This window comes from Hippopotamus amphibius, chromosome 2, assembly GCF_030028045.1.
Source record: "Hippopotamus amphibius kiboko isolate mHipAmp2 chromosome 2, mHipAmp2.hap2, whole genome shotgun sequence".
Lineage (NCBI taxonomy): Eukaryota > Metazoa > Chordata > Mammalia > Artiodactyla > Hippopotamidae > Hippopotamus > Hippopotamus amphibius.
This window is the reverse complement of record NC_080187.1, coordinates 223,954,816-223,973,849: the sequence shown is the minus strand read 5'-3', so window position 1 is coordinate 223,973,849 and position 19,034 is coordinate 223,954,816. Positions and strand designations below refer to the sequence as shown.

General features: G+C 36.6%; 1 pseudogene; it reads left to right on the top strand.

Moving 5' to 3' along the window:
* The first annotated feature begins 5,897 nt into the window (after positions 1-5,897).
* Positions 5,898-7,435, top strand: LOC130846327 (E3 ubiquitin-protein ligase RNF14-like; annotated as a pseudogene).
* The last annotated feature ends 11,599 nt before the right edge of the window (positions 7,436-19,034 follow it).

Genomic DNA, 19,034 nt, shown 5'->3' with positions numbered 1-19,034 from the left:
CCCAAGTCAACACCTTCACTTCTATCTCCCAGAATAGAAAACAATTGCTAAAACTATATGAATGAAAACAAACATTAATTTGCAAAAAAGCTGTTTATTATATTCACAGCTGGAACACTAATAAACTTTGGAAAGATATTTTCCACTCTAGTCCAACTCAAATTATAGTGTCTACATCTTCATTTAACAGAAAATGTCTCAAAGAAAGAGATTAATCTCTAAATCCCTGCCATACATCATCAATCACAAATTAGGTAACTGCTTGCTTCTTGTTCCACCATTTCAATAATTCATAAGACTGCATCAGTTAAATCTCTGAAAGTGTCTTTACAGCTGACTTCATGTGGGGTAGTTTAAATAACTGACTTTGACATCTCATAAACTAAGTAATAGCCAATCTGAATGAGTTGAAGCATCATTTAACTACCAAGTTCAGCCCTGGACAAAACTGAAAAAACAGGGACTTTTGCCTTTGGGGGAGGGGGGTGGGGAGGCAGTCTTTAATGTCCTTGTCTTTGCCCTTCACTCATCTCTCTGCTTTCTTCACTCCAGCTGCCTGATGCCTGGGCCATCCTCTGGATGTCCAGTGACTGTATTTCAGTGTTAACTTCTGTTTCCTCCATTCTACTGAGGGTTTGTATTTAGAAAAGAAGCTGTTTGAACTGATTCTCACTAAAATATGACTAATAGTTTGGTCTGTGTTTACTCTCCCAGGAGTATTTGCCTTTTAAGAGCAAATAAGAAAAAAGAGAACAAATGGTTGTTAATGCTGTGTAATCAATCTTTTATTATAGTAATTCAGGAAGTGTAACAAAGTAAAGAATTTCAAGCAGTTTGTGTAGGGCAGAAAATATTATACTGGAAGACTTAGGCAACCCCTTACTCCAACAGGGTTGGTCCTGTTCAAGGTTAATAAATAAGTAGTTAATCACTGCCTCTATTTCTTTGGTACTCCATTAATATCTCTGATTATTTACTCATCAGTTGTAAAGTATGTCACATATATTCAATGCTCAATTGTCTGTCAAATGCATATTCTGTTCCAGGTACTTATCTTGGGCCTAAGGAGTAGTAGTGAAAAAAGAACAGTAGATCTGCCCTTATGGAGCTTATACTGTAGTGGTGAAAACCATCAGGTATAAAAGTAAAGAAATAAGTAAACAAGACAATTTCACATGATGAAAGGTCTATGAGGAAATAAATAAGGTGCTGAGGTAACATGTACCTGGAAGAGGCTCCTTGAGAAACCAAAAGTGACCAGCAAAATTCTCTCTGAAAATCTGACTTTGACCTGAGACCTGAAACTGCTGGGGAAAGAGCATTTCAGGCAGAGGGAACAGTATGTGCAAAGGACCTACCACAGGAAAAGACTTGGCATGTTCTAGGAAGAGAAGGGAAGCCAGTGTGTTGGAGCTTCACAACAGGTGGAATGGGGTGACAAGAGGTTGGAGAAAGAGACAGAAGTCTGGATTTTCTTCTCTGTGCTAGTGGAAAGTCATTGAAATGAGTAACAAGATGGGAGAGGAGACCAAATCTGATTTATATTTTAAAAGATCACTCTAATCGCTCACCTTCCCAAAACTCAAATGTCTTTTCTCATCTTAGTGGCTGAGACAGCAGGCTCTGGAACTGGACTGCCTGGGTTCAAATCCTGACTCCACCAGTTATACACCAGGGACTTCTGACAAGTTTCATAACTTCTTTGAACCTCCACATCCTCATTTTATAAATGTAGAAAATAACTGTACTTATGTCATAAGAGTTGTACTTACTAGTACCAAAGAGAACTTGCTAAACTGTACCTCTCCCAATCTCCCTGGTTTCAGTAAATATCTCTACCCAGTTGCTCAGACCAAACTCCAGTTTATTACTTTCTCTGATTTATCAGTCATTTTCACCTTCAAAACAAAGTATAATCTAAACCCTATTACTTGCTATAGACTGAATGTGTCCCTCCAAAATTCATATTTTGAGATATATCCCCAGTGTGATGGTATCTGGAGATGGGTCCTTTGGAAGGAGATTAAATCATGAAGGCAGAGCCCTCATAAATGGCCTAAGCACTCTTAGAAAAGAGACCCCGGACAGTTCCCTTATCCCTTCCATCATGTGAAGACACTGAAAGAAGACAGCTGTCAATGAATCAAGAAGCAGGTGGCACCAGATACCAAATCTGCCGATGCCTTGAACTTGGACTTCCCAGCCTCCAGAACTATGAAAGGTAAATTTCTGGAACACCCAAAATTCTTCCCTGTCTTGACACTTTTTCATTGGCCACTCCCCACCATCATTCTTTGCCTGGAATGTTCTTCTCCTAAATTTTTACTTGGCTGCTTTCTTCTCATTATTTCAATTCTCAACTCAAATGTCACTGCCACAGACAGTCCTTTCCTTATCATTATAAATCTCATCTCTCTCAATCTCAGCTGTTCTCAAGCTGTTTGACTTTGGGGCCCTTTTGCAGTCTCACTAATTATTAAGAACCCCAAAGAGTTTTTGTTTATCCAGATTACAGCTATTAACATGCAATTTAGAAATTAAAACAGATATTTTAAATTACATGTTATTGGATCATTTTAAAATAACAATTAACCCACACAGGTCCAAATTAGTAGCATATTTTTTATTAAAAAAAAACAACAACTCTGTTTTCCAAAACAAAAAACTATGATGAGGACTTCTTTGGTGGCACAGTGGTTAAGAATCCGTTTGCCAATGCAGGGGGCATGGGTTCAATCCCTGGTCCAGGAAGATCCCACATGCCATGGAGCAACAAAGCCTGTGTGCCACAGCTAATAAGCCTGTGCTCTAGAGCCCACAAGCCACAACTACTGAGCCTGTACACCACAGCTACTGAAGTCCACATGTGCTAGAGCCCATGCTCCACAACAAGAGAAGCCACTGCAGTGAGAAGCCTGCACACCACAACAAAGAGTAGCTCCTGCTCATGGCAACTAGAGAAAGCCCACAGGCAGCAATGAAGACCCGACACAGCCAAAACTTGTAAAAAATAAAAAAATAATAAATAAATAAATAATAAATTAAAAAATAGGATGAGAACAGTGGCATTGTTTTATATTTTTGAAAACCTTCTCAATGTCTGGCTTAATAAAAGAAGCTAGACTCTCATACTTGCTTCTGTATTTACTTTGATATAAAATGTTCTTTTGTTAAACTTTATTAATAAAATCCAGCCCCACATAGATACATAGGTAGAAAAGGAAGAAATATTCTAATAGCTTTTTAAGATAATTATAGATATATTTTGATACAATACCAAACTCAAAAAGTGGAAGTTTCTTAAAGGTTAATTGAAATAAGGAATCTAAGACCAAATCAATAAACTTTTCTTTTACATTAAAATTTATTTGTCTATTTTGCACTTTGATACTATAACATGCATTGGTCATTTAGAAAACAGTGGCTGACTTCCTGATGTCAAAGTATGTTACAAAGCTATAGTATTCAAAACAGTATGGTATTAGCATAAAAACAGACACATAGATCAATGGAACAAAACAGAGAGCTCAGAAATAAACCCATACATATATGGTCAATTACTTTACAACAGTGGAGCTAAGAACATACAATTGGGAAAGGACAGTCTCTTCAATAAATGGTATTGGGAAAACTGGACAGCTACATGCAAAAGAATGAAAACTGGACCCTTATCTTATACCATGAACAAAAATCAACTCAACATGGATTAAAGAATTGAACATAAGACCTGAAACCATAAAACTCCCAGAAGAAAACACATACAATAAGCTCTTTAACATTGGTCTTGATGATGATTTTTTGGATTTCACATCAAAAGCAAAGGCAACAAAAGCAAACATAAACAAGTGGGACTACATCAAACTAAAAGGCTACTGCACAGCCAAAGAAACCATCAACAAAATTAAAAGGCAGTATACTGAATGGGAAAAAATATTTGCAAATTATCTGATAAGGGGTTGCTATCCAATATCTATAAAGAACCCAGGCAAATCAACAGCAAGAAAGAAAAAGAAAATAATCCAATTAAAAATGGTAGAGGATCCGAATAGCCATTTTTCCAAAGAAGACATCCAAATGGCCAATAAATGAAGGAAAAGATGCTCAACATCACTAATCCTCAGGGGAATGCAAATCAAAACCACAATGGGATATCACCTCACACCTGTTAGAATGGCTATTATCAAAAAGACAAATAACAAGTATTGATGAGGATGTAGAGAAAAGGGAACCGCTATGCACTGTTGGTGGGAAACTGGTATAATCACTATGGAAAACAGTATGGAGATTCCTCAAAAAAATAAAAATAGAACTGCCATATGATCTAGGAATTCCACTGCTGGGTATTATCAGAAGAAAACAAAAACACTAACTCAAAAAGATACCTGCACCCTCATGTTCACTGCAGTATCATTATAATAGCCAAGAAATGGAATCAACCCAAGTATCCATCAACAGATGAATGGATAAAGAAAATATGTTATATATACACAATGGAATATTATTCAGCCACTGACAAAGGAGATCCTGCCATTTACAACAACATGGATGCATCTTGTGGGCATTATGCTAAGTGAAATAAGTCGGACAGAGAAAGACAAACACCATATGATCTCAATTATTGGTGGAAATTTTTTAAAAAAACATACTAGAAGAGTTGGTTTGTGCTAAGGCACAGCAGTTTCACCCACCATTGTTCATGCACCATCATCACTGAAAATGTCAACATAATGAAAAAGCAAAATTACACCTGAGTAAAATTATAAAAATACCTAGTCTCACAGACCTCCTAAAAGTTCTCAGAGATCTCCAGGGGTCCACAGACTACACTTTTAGAACCACTGTAGTAGACTATAAGAGACTGAAGACATAGTTGGGGGTGGGGGATATCTACAAAAATCCTGAGACTATGAGGAAATTTTCAATACAGCCTGCATAGTGTATTACATTATTGAATTATTGCTAATTTTATTAGATGTGATGATGGTATTTGGTTATGTACGTAATTGTCCTTATTTTCAGGAGATACATGCTAAAGTATGCAAGGATATGGTATGATGTCTACAACTTACTTTTATGTGGTATAGAAAAAAATTTTATATGTGTGTGTCTGTGTGTGTGTGTGTGTGTGTGTGTGTGTGGAGAGAGAGAGAGAGAGAAAGACAGGTGGACAGAGGGAGAGAAAGAGAAAGAGGAAACAAGGAAGGAATGAAGTAAATGACTTCAGGACATGCCACCCCCAAATATATGCCTTTGTCATACTGATCGTTTTGAGCTAAAAGCACTTGAAAAATAGCAAGTGCAAAAGGGCATCTGATCTCCCCTTTTATTCCTGAAAGCAGGACATCAAACTCCCATGTGAAGAATTCCCTCCTCGCACCAGGGGGAAAGAAATATTCTTATCACCAGAGACAGGGTATTGACACTAAGAGATATCTATAGAAACAGATCTTGTTAAAATAATTCGTATTTTCCTTAGTCTCCCATATATTTTAGTTAATTTTCCAATATTGCTACTCTTTGTTCAAGCTAATAAATAAGCACTTAGGCCTAACCACTTGTTTGATCTCCATTTTCCTGTGAAGATTTCCCGTGTACATGTAAGATTTTATTAAAGAAAATTTTTTAATAAATTTATTTATTTATTTATTTATTCATTGGCTACGTTGTGTCTTTGTTGCTGCACACGGGCTTTCTCTAGTTGCTGCAAGCAGGGACTACTCTTCACTGTGGTGCGTGGGCTTCTTATTGCAGACTCTCATCCAGCTTCTGCAGTCTCATCTCCATCATCTGGAGAATAAATGAGATTTGCATGAGTTCCAAACTCTGAGCTGAAACACGGACTGCAGTGCTAAGATCCTTTTCTTCTGGTTGTTATTAACAGCTGCTCAGAAAATTAAATGTCATCAGAAGACTGAGAAGCTCAGGAGGATGAACTGCTGGCGCTGGCGAGTATTTACGATGGAGGTGAATTTAGAAAAGCAGAGTCTGTCCAAGGTGGAGAAACCAGGATCTATTTGGACTTATCACAAAACTTCAAGATATTTGTGAGTGGCAATTCAAATGAGTGTCTCTAGAATAGTGGCCTTGAATGCAACATTTGCTTTCTGCCTCCACTTGTGCTGAACTTTGAACTGCCACCAGATTATCCATCCTCTTCCCCACCTTCATTCACACTTAGTGGCAAATGGCTGTCACCAACTCAGCTATCTGCTCTCTGCAAGCACTTAGACAACCTGTGGGAAGAACACTGTGGCAGAGTGGTCCTGTTTGCCTGGGTGCAGTTTCTGAAGGAAGAGACTTTAGCCTACCTGAATATTGTCTCTCCTTTTGAGCTCAAGATGGGTTCTCAGAAAAAAGTTCAGAAAAGGACGGCTCAAGCTCTTCCAACACAGAGCTAGATTTTGGAGGGGCTGCTGGATCTGATGCAGACCAAGAGGAAGTTGTGGACGAGAGAGCCGTGCAGGATGCGGAATCATTGTCAAGTCTGATCCAGGAAATCTTGGACTTTGATCAAGCTCAGCAGATAAAATGCTTTAACAGTAAATTGTTCCTGTGCAATATCTGTTTCTGTGAGAAGCTGGGTAGTGAGTACATGTACTTCTTGGAGTGCAGGCATGTGTACTGCAAAGCCTGTCTCCAGGACTACTTTGAAATCCAGATCAGAGATGGCCAAGTTCCATGCCTCAACTGACCAGAACCCAAGTGCCCTTCAGTGGCTACCCCTGGTCAGGTCAAAGAGCTAGTGGAAGCAGAGTTATTTGCCTGATATGACCGACTTCTCCTCCAGTCCACCTTGGACCTGATGGCAGATGTGATGTACTGCCCGTGCCCATCCTGCCCGCTGCCTGTGATGCAGGAGCCTGGCTGCACAATGGGCATCTGCTCCAGCTGCAATTTTGCCTTCTGTACTTTGTGCAGATTGACCTACCATGGAGTCTCTCCATATAATGTGACTGCAGAGAAATTATTGGACTAACAAAATGAGTACCTGCAAGCAGATGGGGCCAATAAAAGATTTTTGGAACAGAGGTATGGTAAGAGGGTGATTCAGAAGGCACTGGAAGAGATGGAAAGTAAGGAGTGGCTAGAGAAGAACTCAAAGAGCTGCCCATGTTGTGGGACTCCCACTGAGAAACTAAACGGATGTAACAAGATGACATGCACTGGCTGTATGCAATATTTCTGCTGGATTTGCATTGGTTCTCTCTATAGAGCAAACCCTTATAAACATTTCACTGATCCTGCTTCCCCAAGTTTTAACTGGTTGTTCCATGCTGTGGATGTTAATGGAGATATTTGGGAAGATGAGGTTGAAGACTAGTTAACTTCTACTGCTCAAGATATGGAAGTAGAATGGTTTGCCCTAATCTTTTGTCAAGTATACAGAGTAACTTTGCAGGATATTTAGGGTACCATTGATTCACTCTTCCTATGTAGAGGACAGGGAAGAACAAGGTTTATATTTTCATGTGGTACTACTGATTAAGATACATTCATACATTTTTCATTGCAACATAATTGAGGAAATATTAAGCCAAAGGTTTAGAAAATGAAAACTAGAAAATATTAAATATTACAATGTGCCTGAAGCTTTGAATAGTTATAAATTAAATATTTATTTTCTTCTCCAAGCTTTAGGTAAGGAGAAGAAGGGTCAAGAGTTAAACTTATAGAACTTTTTATCTCTGAGAAGCATCCCTCTAAGACATTCTGTAAGGGTACTACTGAGAGAGCTCCCTCAGTAGCACCCATACAACTGGGGTCAGGAGAAGACTTATTAAATTGTACTGAGAGCCTGATCTTATTTACTGCATGTTACATTCTTTCCAACCTGAATTTCTGCTAAGTTAATTTTTTTTGGAGGAAGCCCTTTACTCTATAACTGATTGGATGGCCCGGTGTCATTTCAGTCTGCTGCTTTTCAGAATAGAAATTTATAGATAATTTTAAAGATATTTTTTAATACCACAAATACTGTGGGTCACCTGATATATTTATTAGTGGTCTATAGTCCACTGGTTTTGGGCCAAATCTAGAATTTATTGATACTGGCTCAGAAGAATTTCAGCCCTATTCAACATTTCTGTTTCTGCTAGGCAGTAGAGCCTAGATTCACAACAACTTGTCTTTGCTACCTTTTGTTCTACATTCTCTCCATTGACTCTTGCCCTACCTTTCATCAGTAAGGACAATTTTAATATTTACTCCAACAGCTCATATTTTTATTTCCTCTGCTGGGATAGGAGAAAGCATAATATATTCCTAAACAGAACAAGCTGAACTTTAATTATCTACATTTTGAACACTGTGCCACATAGTTCCAGTCCTAACTTTCTGAATTCTTTTTGAAGGGCTTCTCTACTGAGCTACAGAAATTTGTTTTCCTACCCTTTTTTTTGCAATAGCACTGTTTCAGGGGATAACTTTGGCTTGATACCTGGATCCCTGTTTCTGGGTTTTGTTTGCTTTTTGAAAAATTGTCTTTCCTTATAGATTGGTGAGTGGCTTGGTAACAAAATAAGATTTGGTGGAAAAAAGACAGAGGAATTCAGCTGCAGCTGTGAACATGTTCTTTTCTCCTAGCTTGTTATCAAAAATTGGGGAATCACTTTTAACCATTTTATGTGTGTGTATTCAAAGAGCACAGACTGTTTCTGGATTGTCAATGAGAATGCTTAATCTTAAAAATAAAAATTATTTAAAAATTGTCTTCTAAAAAAAGTTTTAAGCAATACAATGAATGGTTTCATATAGAGATCACAAAGAGTGAATGAGCCCTCTAAGCCCTCTAAGTTGGGATAAAATATCCAGCAGCTGATGTATACATTGATTCAAAAAGTGTTGTAAATTAAACAACTGAGATTTTTAAAGACATCATACCACCCTTCTAAAACTCTTCCAAAAAACTGCAGAGGAAGGAACACTCCCAAACTCATTTTATAAGGCCACCACCCTGATACCAAAACCAGGCAAAGATACCACAAAAAAAGAAAATTACAGACCAATATTACTGTTGAATTTAGATGCAGAAATCCTCAACAAATTTTAGCAAACAGAATCCAACAACACATTAAAAGGATCACACACCATGATCAAGTGGGATTTATCCCAGGGATGCAAGGATTCTTCAATATATGCAAATCAATCAATGTGATACACTATATTAATAAATTGGAGAATAAAAACCATATGAACATCTCAATAGATGCAGAAAAAGCTTTTGACAAAATTCAACCCCCATTTATGATAAAAACTCTCCAGAAAGTGGGCCTAGAGGGAACCTACCTCAACATAATAAAAGCCATATATGACAAACCCATAGCAAACATCATTCTCAATGGGGAAAAACAGAAAGCATTCCCTCTAAGATCAGGAACGAGACAAGGATGTTCACTCTTGCCACTACTGTTCAACATAGTTTTGGAAGTCCTAGCCACAGCAATCAGAGAAAAAAAAGAAATAAAAGGAATTCCAACTTCAAATTGGCAAAGAATTAAAACTGTCACTTTTTGCAGATGACATGATACTATACATAGAAAATACTAAAGATGCCTCCAGAAAACTACTTGAACTAATCAATGAGTTTGGTAAAGTTGCAGGATACAAAATTAACACACAGAAATCTCTTGCATTCCTATACACTAACAACAAAAGATGAGAAAGAGAAATTAAGGAAACAATCCCATTCACCATTGCAACAAAAAGAATAAAATACCTGGGAATAAATCTAAATAAGGAGGTAAAAGACCTGTACTCAGAAAACTATGAGACACTAATGAAAGAAATCAAAGATGGCACAAACAGATGGAGAGATATACCACGTTCTTGGATTGGAAGAATCAACATTGTGAAAATGACTACACTACCAAAAGCAATCTACAGATTCAATGCAATCCCTATCAAATTACCAATGGCATTTTTTACACAACTAGACAAGAAAATCCTAAAATTTGTATGGAGACACAAAAGACCTCAAATAGCCAAAGCAATCTTAAGGAAAAAAACAGAGATAGAGGAATCAGACTCCCTCACTTCTGACTATACTACAAAGTTACAGTAATCAAGACAATATGGTGCTGGCACAAAAACAGAAATATAGATCAATGGAATAGGATAGAAAGCCCACAGATAAACAATGGTCAACTAATCTATGACAAAGGACGCAAGGATATACAATGGAGAAAAGGCAGCCTCTTCAATAAGTGGTGCTGGGAAAACTGGACAGCTACATGTAAAAGCGTGAAATTAGAATGCTCCCTAATACCATATACAAAATTAAATTCACAATGGATTAAAGACCTAAATGTAAGGCCAAACACTATAAAACCCCTAGAGGAAAACATAGGAAGAACACTGTGTGACACAAATTGCAGCAGTATCTTTTTTGACCCACCTCCTAGAGTAATGGAAATAAAAACAAAAATAAATAAGTGGGACCTAATGAAATATAAAAGCTTTTGCACAGCAAAGGAAACTATAAACAAGACAAAAAGACAACCCTCAGAATGGGAGAAAATATTTGCAAACAAATCAAAAGATTAATCTCCAAAATATATAACAGTTCATGCAGCTCAATATCAAAAGAACAAAACACCCAATCAAAAAATGGGCAGAAGACCTAAACAGGCATTTCTCCAAAGAAGATATAAAGATGGCCAAGAGGCACATGAAAAGATGCTCAACATCACTAATTATTAGAGAAATGCAAATCAAAACTACAATGAGGTATCACCTCACACTGGTTAGAATGGGCATCATTAGAAAATCTACAAACAATAAATGCTGGAGAGGGTGTGGAGAAAAGGGAACCCTCTTGACTGTTGGTGGGAATGTAAACTGATACAGCCACTATGGAGAACAGTATGGAGGGTCCTTGAAAAACTAAAAATAGAATTACCATATGATCCAGCAATCCCCCTACTGGGCATATACCCAGAGAAAATCATAATTCAAAAAGACACATGCCCCCCCAAATTTACTGCAGCACTATTTACAATAGCCAGGACATGGAAGCAACCTAAATGTCCATCAACAGAGGAATGGATAAAGAGGATGTGGTACATATATACAATGGAATATTACGCAGCCATAAAAATGAATGAAATTGGGACATTCGAGAGACATGGATGGACCTAGAGACTCATACAGAGTGAAGTCAGAAAGAGAAAAACAAATATCGTATATTAACACATATATGTGGAATATAGAAAAATGGTACAGATCAACCAGTTTGCAAGACAGAAACAGAGACACAGATATAGAGAACAAACATATGGACACCAAGGGGGGAAAGTGGTGGGGGAGCATGGGGTGGGATGAACTGGTGGATTGGGATTACCATATGTACATAACTAATAAGAAAAAATATCAAATTGTACACTTTAAATATATGCAGGTCATTGTATGTCAATTATATCTCAATAAAAGTTCTTAAAAAAAAAAGATCATAGATGTATTAGAACTATGATCAATGACTCAAAACAGACCTCCAGAAATAATAATGACCCTGATATCAAAGTTGTATGAAGAGTTTGAATAAAAGTTTTATAAAATTAGGAAAAAGAACATTTTAAAATAAGTTATTTCAAATTTGTGTGTAATATTTTTAAATAGACTTTGGAATATTTCTCCTGTATCCCAAAACTTTATATCCTCATACTTCTATTTGAGGTTACCTGTATTTCTGCACATATATTAAGACTTTACCGGCTAACTCTTGGGGTCTACCAATGTAATCTAGTTAGTGTGTAGCCCATAAAAATGGAATAGTTTAAACTAATCAGGGTAAATATAAATGCTGAAATACTATGTAGTAATTAGCAATTGTGAATAAATTCATGTTTATTGATATAAACAGCCATATATTGATGAGTGGGGAAAAAAGTAGTACCTCATAATATGCATGATATGGTCTTATTTATGCAAGTGTTTATATACATTAATATGTAAATACAGAGATATATAGGAGGGTCCATAACTTTTTTTTAATTGAGAGTAATGTTTTATTCAGCAGGGATTTTTAGGAGTTCAAGCCTTGGAGGCAGCATCTCAAGTAACCCTGAGAGAACTGCTCCAAGGAGGCAAGGGGGGAACCAGGATATATAGGAGATTTGCAAAAAAAAAGAAAAAAAAAAAAAAAGGGCAGGTAGGAACAAAAAATTACTGTTAATTAAAGAAAACCAGATATCCCAAGTTAAGGAATTTAGCATTTTTCTATGTATAGAAAGATGCAAGAGTCTGAGCTCACTGCAATCATTCCTTTGATATGCATCTCAGCTATCTGAGGCCAGTATCCCATGTTTTCACATCCTGTTTCCTCAGGGCTCACAATAGGAAGTGGCTGCAGTTTGATGGCTGCTAGATGGCAGGCTTTCTTTTCCTTCCTGAGTTCCCTCTGGGTGGGCTCACCAGCTCACCATTGGCAGTGGCTACAAGGGCTGATGAACTGTGACATCCTTTGCTTACAGATATGGCAGGAAATATTCCATTTCTCAGATCCTCCTCTTGGTCAGGAATTCAACCAATATTTGGGAGATATTTCATGACCAAATTTTGTCCCACAGCACTGGGAGGGTCATCCCAGATCAGGCGAGAATTCTTGTTGATATGCCACTGAAGGTACTAATTTCCGGATTAGGCCCCATTGATAATTAAAGACTCTCTGGATCCTCTGTCTTACTAGACTACTAGGATCCAGGAAATGTTTTCCCTTGTTGCTTCTTACCATACTTAGAATTACACTATTGCAATTATTCTGTAATAGTCATAAATGTGATCTATTTCCTCAAGATGTTTAGCCACCATCAATTTTGTTGGAGGCCTGTTTACATGCTAGGTACTATAAGAGAAAACAATCTTATAAAATAGGATATAAGTAATGCAGCTAGTAACATTGACAAAGTCATAGTGCAGCAGGGAGATACAAAGCATAAACAATTTGGAAACAAAGAACAAATTAAAACAATGATTAGTATAGCTAGTTGTAATCCAGCTGAAATAAACCATCAAGTCCACAGGAAAGCCAGCAGGAAAAGCCAAATGTGGCAGGATTAGGTAGAGAGAAAAAGACAAATTTTTCACCTTTGTTTACAAAGGTATACCTTATCAACTTGTAAGTCATAGCATAAGAGAAAAGGTTTTTTCTGGAAAACAAAGATTAAAGCTAGTATATTTCCCAAAGTCATAAAGTTATAAATCATACTCCATCAGTTCATTCAGTACCATGTAGTTCATTCCTGTTGATCTGGATGAAGTAATCAGGTTTTCAACTAGAGTTTCGTCATTTGTTACCCAGTTCAGTGGTCTTATCTAAAGGCTATCAGAAATTTATATTTGTTAAGTTCTTTTCAAGTCTTCTTGAAAAACTTCATTTTACAAAGGCATCAGTGTAAAATAATGATCATCTATAAAGGACAAAACTTAAAATAGCAAGGTTAAAGATTTGAGTGCAATGCAATTAGCAGGAAACTTGCATATTTCTGTGAATATAACATTTTAGGATAATAACTAGAATTATGACTGATAACATTATGTCAGGACATATCAGTTGTGAAGGATTCCATATAAATTTTAGAATATCTATATTAATGACATTTATCCATACACTATAACCTAAGGTTCATCTCCAATCACTTGACAATGTTTTTCAAGTAATTTAGCATACCAAATACATTTAATTAGTTTAACATTCATCTCTGAGATGTCTCAGGATGCTTCTTCGAAGCATTCCAGAGTCAGCTGGCGGCTAAAAAAGCTTTAGTTAGATTTTGATATTTGGGAAGTTTGTTAAAAATATCAAAAAGGTTTTAAAACATAATAGGATCATAAGTCACTGTGAAACAATACTTATTCATTTAACCAAAGTCACAAAACAATGAAAAGAAAACAAGAAATGTGAATCACTTAAAGGCACAGAAACTCACACAATCTGTTATCAAAAAGGAGCACTCAGAGAGAGAAATCAAATTCCAGTCTTGTATAAGTTTACTTAACAAAATCCATTTACTTAGTTAACTTTAATCTAAATTTACTTAATCCTGACCACACATGAAACTTTTTTCTCAGGGTTCCTTTCCACAACCTTTCATTACTTTCTATATCCATATCAGCGTGTCCCTTGTTTTTCCATCCAAATAAAACCAACCAGCTCTAAGATAAATTTTCTTTCTTTTTCCTCAATAAAATGTAATTCCATTCCTCATACCTTCTTTACTGAAAACACACACACTACTTTCCTACTGTACACTGAAATGTTTGTTATTCTTATTAGCTTTAATTACATGTTTAAATCAGAATCCTCAACTCTTAAAAACCTTAACTTCTAATGAAAACTAAGAAGTAAGCAATTATGAACTGTCTTTTACATTAGCATCCTGTAGATTGGTTAACATAAATACCAGTGATAATTTCTAAAAACATTTGTTTTATAGACAATATCTCAGGGTGGCACCAAACATTTTCATTAATAGTCTTAAATACCTTTAGTTTCTCTACTTAGTAACTGATGTCTCAGTATCTTATTTTTTTGGAAATTATCTAGCTATTCAATAAACTTCCATCACTTAAATTAGCACAGCTCTAGAACTTTGAATTACCAAATATCTGCAAAGATCATTTTAAGCAGACATTTCTAAAATATAACTATTTTTAAAGAGTTTACTCCAAAGTTCTATCTCATTTACATTTACTTTAAAGTTTCATTATCTCAAATTATTTTACTTGTAACAGATATGATAAGGTCTTATTTGACATCTATTAAACCTAGTTACAATACAGTATTACACTTAATGTTGTTGACTCTAAAGACATGTCTATATTAATTAGATCAACAAACAAACTTTAATAACAGTATTAAATATTTCCCAGTTCACATGACCCTGAAAGTCATTTTGGCCAGTTTCTTTTATATTTAATTTGTAAGTACTTATTTTAAATTAGAGCTCTTTATAAATTCAATTTTGATAATACTTTCCAGAGGTAGAAATATCTCATATGTATAATGTGTACACAGACAAATAAACAGGCAAAACAAGAGATTTCATGGCTTTACTTTAAAAAAAAGTTATGAATCAGGTATTAGAATATTTACTTCCTAGTTTACAAAAAATAGTCGGAATACATTAAAGTTGCTTGCTCAGATGACTAAGGCTTTATTGTTTGTAAAGTTTGGCTGAGGAAGCATTCCCAATGGTCTGAATTTTAAAACTGTCACCTTGTCTCCTTTTTTCTTGGTTTCCGGTCTTGTCTAATTGAGCTAATTAGGCTCAGTCTCAGGTCCTTGTGGTCTGTATTTACATTTCTGATTCACAGAGATTTTCAAGAGAAAGACGTTGCTTTTAGTTTCCCAAAGAACAGGTCTGTCACCTAAATGATACTGAAAGATTGATTTGTCCAACTATATATTATCAGTGAGAAGATTTCTAACTAAACTGAAGTTTACAAGTTCTATGTTCTAGAACTTTAGAGTTTATCATGCCTTTAAAGGCTTGTATAAGGCATTCAGCAAAGACCTTCTTTCTGAGTTTACAAGTTTAAACCCACAGTAAAATCACTATTTTTATTTTTTATTAGTATTGGTTTCCTTTAGTATGTTCAATTAATATTTCTTGAGGGGCAGATCTATATGCCTTGTCTTATTATACCACACAGGGGAAGCATTCCCCAGTGAAACATGTCTATTGCACAATATAATTAAACAAGAGATGTAACCATCTTATATAAAACCCATTTAAATATACCAATTTTATACATTTTTATCTCAATTCTGTCAACTTTTATACCTTTTAACTTTAGTTTTCATTAGGATCCAATCAAAAAGCTTTGATCTTGCAGGAGTTCTAGAAGTTTTTCTTCTTTTTGTTCCCTGTCCATTTTATCTACTCTTATATAGATAAGACTCTGAGATCCCCAGAGGGGGGTTGAGTCGAGGAACTCAGGCCCTTTGGCCTAACTGTTGCCCCAAATAATTGCTGGTCAGGTATCACCATGTAAATTTTTCAGGCCCCTTAAATATATATTTTAAAACTTGGGTAAAGAGAACAGACTTGTCTGGCTTTTAATGTCAGGGACCAGTAGAGGGTCCCTTTTAGCCCATTTAACCTTAGATAGTGTAGTAATATCAAAACGTGTTTTAATCACATAAATGTCCATTTAATTTATCCCATTTTAAATAGACATCTAAAGATTTCTTTATTCATGTGAGATAATTCCTTTTAAAATGTCTACCCTGTTGGAAATAGTATCTAGACTTTCATTACAAGTCTTTTTTCCTGTTAACATTAATTATTCTAATGCTTTTATTAGCACCTGTTAAGACCCATTGAGGGGAAGCAAAGACTGCAAACGAAGCTTCCCAAACCAGTTTTCCTTTGTTTTAAGAGAAGGTCTTAGGTTAATAATTAGGTATATTTCTTTTTTACACGTTTAATTTGATTATTTTTATAAGTATCAATAAAACAGCTGTTTATAATGAGGGCACTCTAGATTCACCAATTTGTTTCTCCAATTTAAAAGAATCTATCATTTGGCCATTAATAAAATATATTAATAGTGATTCAAACTGATAGTGATAGTGATGCAAGAGGCTTCCCCGTAAGAGAGTGGGGTGGGGGATGTCACCTAAATAAAATCCAGAGAGTTTCCTCTCCAAATACATGGCAGAGGTCAAGTTTTCAAAACACAGACACACATGCTCACACACATAGAACATCCTAAGAAGAGCAGGTAGAACACTTACAACTCAAAGACACAGAGAAATGCAAGTCCCCCGCTAAAGGCCTTTGTTTAAAGGCAGAATACTGAAAAGATATTTTTATCAAGCCAGCTTTTAAAACTTAATTTAACTTAACTGTGTACTCAATAAAAGAGCCCTCTCATTTTTAGAGCTAGATTTCCTTTAATTTTCAATTAAGTAGTCGTAGGTACATAAACCTGGCTATTAGTTGGAGGATGGCAATCTGTCATTCCTTTTCTTTTTTTTTAAAAGCTTTACTTCCCATTCTGAGGTCAGTTGTTGAAATAAAACTGCTAGTGACGATTGTGTGGTGGGCCAGTGTGCTGCTTGAGAGCTTAACTGCTCTAGGTTCTGCCCCAAAATTATTTCAGCTCCCTCTTACATGTCTTGAGTTCTCTCAGTGGCGTATAAGGCAATCACCCGTGCTCAGATCCAAGAATGGCCAGTTCTTATTCGTGTCCCCAGTTGAGCAGGTTGTTAATTAAATGAGTGGATTTCCCTATAGGGAGAGCTGCATGGCATGAGGTCTTGCCTCCACCACTCCTGCAAGTTTCTCAGTTGCCTGAGAAAGCTGTTGCTGGCCAGTAGGAGAGAGTCCCTTCTTCGGAGCTCAGAAGCTCTCATAAGATTTCAATTTTATTTTGACAAACTCTACTAAGGTAGCCAATTCAAGGAAAAACGACAGGACAGTCTTGCCCCTAATTACTCAGTCCCACCTTACTCAGTGTTTAACTGAGCAAAGTCTTCCCTGTCTTTAAACTGAGGATAACCATTCAGTATCTAAACTGAGTCCTCCCAGGGCCTTTTACACTGAGGATAAGCCGTTTGAGGAAAATCTTCCCAGTGACTTTCACTGAGGATAACCAGCTCAGTGTCTAAACTGAGCAAAATCTTCCCAGTCCTTCAACTGAGGATAACCCAGGTACCTCTTCTTGAAACCAAGTTTCAACAATAACCTATTCCCCCACTGAGTAAAACTTAGGATCATCAGCCAATAACGGGAGATCCTAGAACCAGGAGAGACTCGCCCAAATTCTTCTGGTCTCCCTGAGGAGGCAGATGGGCGCAAGAGGCCTCTGCTGGTACCAGGGCTCTGGATCCTTGTCAAGTTCAGGCGAAGGAAGGGAATCTGCTCTGGTCCTTTCTTTGGTCACCATAACCGTAGACTTAAAAAATATACAACCTGAACACTGAGAGTAATGTTTTATCTGGCAGGAATTTTTAAGACTTCAAGCCTGGGAGGCAGCATCTCAAGTAACCCTGAGAGAACTGCTCCCAAGGTTCCATAAATTTTTAAGAGTAGTTACCTCCTTGTGACATTAGGTGATTTTTACATTTCTTGTACTTTTCTGTATTACAGTTTTTTCCAACCCTGTATCATTTTACAAAACTGACAAAGATTTTTTTAAAAAGAAAAGAAAATCATGTATCTCTCAGATATCATACATACCCCTATGCAATTATAACTTCTTAACGACAGCAGATCATGAGGTCATGAAACTATCCCTGACCTTAATTTCAGTGGCCTTTATATTTCTTTATAACGTCAAAGAGAAGAAAGAAAAAGAAAAGTCTCCCAAGTCCTAAAAATCCACTGAAGAATCTTTAAATGCATGAGATTTTGGCCCAGTGTAGCTCCACGTGAATCTGCTGCTTTATTTCAAACTACCATTAATAAAGCTATACTTCTGTGCTCACTCCCTGGCTTATTTGGCAAATGCCAACGGAGTGCATGCTATGTTAGAAGTCATGGCATTCCACCACATATACACCGTGACTGCTGCTATGACGCCACATTCTCAGATAACCACAACTGAAAGCAGGCTAGGAAAGCGTCCTGTGAGGGAATTTACATGCTGCAAAAGCTCCAAAGAGAAGATCACTTCCAACCCCACTGCGCAAAGGCGTTTAAAGTAGGTTGTGGTGAGCCAGACTGGGAAAGAGCAGGAGAATTCTAGGATACTCCTGATGGATACACAAAGAAAATCCTTCCCAGCAGAGAAAGGATGAAATGCAGTCCACACATTCAGATGTATAAAAAATATTCTTATTTTCTACAACATTTTATTCTAAGTCCTCATGCTATAGACTAACAGAAAACACTTAATGTTAGTTTTACCATTTTCTAAAGTTACGTGAATTCCCAAGGCACTGAGGGTTGTGGGTGTGGTGGTTAATATGGAGTGGTCCAGTCCACACAAGTGAGTTGCCACTGTAACTTCCATTATCCCTGATGACATAAGCCCTTCGGTGTTCATGGCTCTCTATTTCCATTCCACAATTGCAGGAGAAAAATCTTGTG